General features: G+C 44.3%; 1 long non-coding RNA gene across 1 annotated transcript; it reads right to left on the bottom strand.

Moving 5' to 3' along the window:
* Positions 1–289: 289 nt before the first annotated feature.
* Positions 290–3569, bottom strand: LOC307223945. Its single transcript, XR_013842340.1, has 3 exons — positions 3385–3569; positions 1132–1266; positions 290–826 (listed from the first exon to the last, which is right to left on the bottom strand). It is a non-coding gene; the product is annotated as an uncharacterized lncRNA (long non-coding RNA).
* Between the last annotated feature and the right edge of the window lie 452 nt (positions 3570–4021).

Raw genomic sequence — 4021 nt, 5'->3', positions numbered from 1 at the left:
AGGCAGAAGGATTTTGTGCGAAACTTCATTTTCAGCAGGCTCCTCTTTTATGTACATTTTCCTGAATACTGGGGTGAGGCGAGTGGGTGGGAAGACAACCTAATCAACTGCATCTGGTAAGATTCTCTTCTCCCATTCATTCGGGAATATTGACTGCGCGTCGGGTTTCTCTCAATGTCATGCAATCTATAGGGACACCTGCTTGGTTGCCTCATTTAAAAACAGTGTGGGAAAGAGCTCCTGTTCTAAACCCAGAGCAGAGAATTTGGCTTTGGAGGCTCCCTCCTTTCACATCCCAGCTCCTCCGAACCCCCTTCTGGAATCCCTGAAAGCACAGTAGCCTTTATGTGCCCAGCTCTCGCTCCCACACACGGCGTTACATGAAGTCCCCGCCCCACACTCCAAGAAAGGGAACAAAACCACCAAACCCTGGAAAGTTCCCTTCACAAAGTAGTAAAAGTTCTCCATTGAGGTGCACACACTGGCACTGCGTGTATTTGTATTGAGAGCTTGTGCACTCGCACACCCCCCACACGCAGTCACACAGACACACAGACACACAGAGAGTATTCTCCAAGTCAGAATGTTCTTTTTACCCTTGAAGTTGCCAGGGCAACCGAGAAGGAGCAACTGAAAAGCAAGTTGCTTGCAATGCGCTGTATAATCCTCTGTTTTCTAAACATGTTTGGAGCAGGGGCTGGAATCAGCTGAGGAAGCTCCGGTGTCAGTTGTGGACATTAGCTTTTATCTCAGTCGCAAGGGTGAATCTCTTAATTTTGGTTTCTTTCAGTTTCTCATTTCCCAAGGTTTCCGCTCTCCACATAAGCTTGCAATTTTTTCAAAATTAAAAAAAATCACAAGAATTCATCAGCATTTCACTGTGAACTTCTCCTAATTGACACATGTTTGCATGTAATTTTGCAATATTATGCACATTTTTGCAAGACATTGTTTGTTCCCTGACATAATGCAGATTTCATTCATAGCTGCGTCTCTAGACACCTTTTACTCTACCATATGCATTTTTTCAGACATATGACTTGGCCGGAGAACTGAAATTTCAAAATTTGAGGAAGTGCAAAATTCAAAGGACGGCTGTGTTTTGGTTTGTAATGTGTAAGGTAGACCCACCTTTCAAATGTCAGTCAGCTGTTGCACATGGGAAGGAGGTGAGGCACCAACATGGCTATATTCTTTCAGAGGCAGTATGCCTCTGAATTCCAGTTGCTGGAAATCATCTTCACCTCTCAGGGACATTCAGTGAAGCTGAATATTGGAAGACTTACAAAAATGGGTACTTTTTTCAAAGAAGCACATAATTGAACCATGGAACTTGCTCCCACAAAAGACAGCAATGGCCATCAATTTGGATGCCTTTAAAAGAGGCTTAGAGAAAAGTCCAAGGGGTGTTTTTCTGCAAAAACACACAGACTGAAGGAAAGAAGTTGGGTGTCGTTGGCTGGGTGCAGAATACTGACTATGGCACTGTGCAAGGCCAAATCCAAGGTCCTACTGTCAAGGTGCGACAACTTCAATAATGGCTTCAGACGACAGAAAACCCCAAGTCCCGCATTGACAGAGCTGAATTCTGCAATGAGAAGAAGATTGCTTGTTTAGAGCATAGTGACTTTTGTATTGTCAAATAATAGTGCCCCGGGGGAAAAGCACTATATAGTAAGAGCAATAAGCTCATTGGGAAGAAAGTGCTCCCTTTCGTTTTTATATTAATTGTTTATATGCAGATTTATTCACTTTTACCTATATATTTAAATTATTTATTTACATTGTGATTACATTGGTTACACTGAATGTTCTAAGAACTCAGTGTGTTAAGAGTTGTTAATAAAGTGTATGCTTAGGTTTGTTTGGGGACGCGGGTGGTGCTGTGGGTTAAACCACAGAGCCTAGGACTTGCCGATCAGAAGGTCGGCGGTTTGAATCCCCACAACGGGGTGAGCTCCTGTTGCTCGGTCCCTGCTCCTGCCAACCTAGCAGTTCGAAAGCACGTCAAAGTGCAAGTAGATAAATAGGTACTGCTCTGGCAGGAAGGTAAACGGTGTTTCCGTGTGCTGCTCTGGTTCGCCAGAAGTGGCTTAGTCATGCTGGCCACATTACCCAGAAGCTGTACGCCGGCTCCCTCGGCCAATAAAACGAGATGAGCGCTGCAACCCCAGAGTCGGTCACGACTGGACCTAATGGTCAGGGGTCCATTTACCTTTTACCTTAGGTTTCTTAAAAAAAAAAAAGAGGGTTAGAGAAATTAGTGGAGAATACGTCTATTAATGGCTACTAGCCATGCTGGCTTTGTTCCAGCTCTGCTCCCAGAGGCAGTGTGCCTCTGAGTATCAGTTGCTAATAATCATGGGTATCTGGTTGGCCACTGTGAGAAGAGAGTGGTGGCTTAATCCAGCAGGGCAAGTTCTTATGTCCTTATACTTGCTTTGCCTCAGGCAGCAAAACATATTGGGTTGCCCCTGGCAGAGGCAGAAGTTACATGGAGGTCTACACAGCACGTCATTTGGCCTTCACAGTCCTCCCTGGTTCCAGGAGATGCCAGGAATTCATTAACTGTGAGAAAAGAGAACTCCGACGAGCGCAAACATAAACTAACACAGCACCAAATTAAAGCATCACTCGCATTTCACACTGCCCCTGCTTTGGGCTAATTAGTAGAGAAATTAAAACTCACACTTGTCAGCCGCAGCAGAATCACGCTGAAATCATTTTGGAGGCGGTTGCACAGTGTTAAGATAACATGAAAATATTTGTATTTCAAATAGCGCTAACCTTAAAGCCATTAAAATCTCTCTCTGCTTAGGAACTGGCTTAGGACCCACTGATCACTTTCTCAGCTGTGGATTTATTTAAGTTAAATATGCTGATGACATATGGCTGACTGACTTTATACAATTGCACCCAAACCTTACGGGAGGGGGGATATGGCATGGATGCTATGGAATCTTGTATATTTCCTTCCTCAGAGGCCAGTTTTCTGATTACAGGGACTACTCCCGATCCTTTTCAATCCAAAGCTCCTCTGCATTAATTCCTTATGACAATAACAAACTGTAACTGGTGTTCAATGGTGTTTTGCGTTAGAAGGCAAAATTGGCACAGCCCTCAGGTTAGAGGTCTGCAAGGAATATACAGAAGGCAGGGCTAATGGGGCTGGCTTTCATAAATCCTTGGCACATACTGATAGAAGACAGCATGGGAGTTAGGTCTGGGCATGGGGCCCTGCGAATCGGCCTCAGGCATCTTGCTTTTTCCAGTTTGAGTGATTTCAAAATATGGCCACCTCCAATAATCAGATGACATTTACCTCAAATGCTGGTCACAATAACCTCTGCCAACTGGTAACATTGTGTGTGTGCCTTTAGATACCTTAAAGCTCAGGTTGTACTGAGTAGAACCCAATTTAATTTGCTGGGGAAAGTAGTTCTTTCCCAAGAGTGGCATTTCCTCTCCAAATCCCTTAAACGTGTGAGCGTTCGTTTTCCTTGATCCTGTCTGCTGCCATTTATTCCACCATCTGCAACAGCCTCAGCAGCACACTTTTCTGGTTCAAACTCCCCTCTCCTTCTCAGAATGATAACAGACAGTTAAGGATCGCATAATGAATAGGATGATGTCACAATGCCACACAGCCAATCAGATTAAGCTATGTGCTGACATCGTTAAGGGCAAACAAGTCTGAGCTGGAGTGAAGGCAATGCTTCCTCATCTAGGGGAAAAACTTTAGTAATTGGATTTAGTAATTAAAATGTTTTAACACTTAAAAAATACTTACAAGGCAGACTAATGGCCGCTGAGTGCCTTCTTTTTTATTATTGATTGCAAGGGCATAGCTCTCACCATGAAACCATAGGGAAGGCAGGGGTGGCTAATTTGTGACCCTCTAGATATTGTTGGACTCCAACTCCCACCAGCCCCAGCCAGCATGCCCAGCGGTCAGGGATGATGAGAGTTGGAGTTCCAGTAACACCTGCAGCACTGTAGGTCAACCACACCTACTACATAA

Source organism: Podarcis cretensis (genome assembly GCF_951804945.1).
Source record: "Podarcis cretensis genome assembly, chromosome: 9".
NCBI lineage: Eukaryota > Metazoa > Chordata > Lepidosauria > Squamata > Lacertidae > Podarcis > Podarcis cretensis.
Note: the sequence above shows the minus strand (reverse complement) of the source record. Positions and strands in the feature narration are given on the sequence as shown.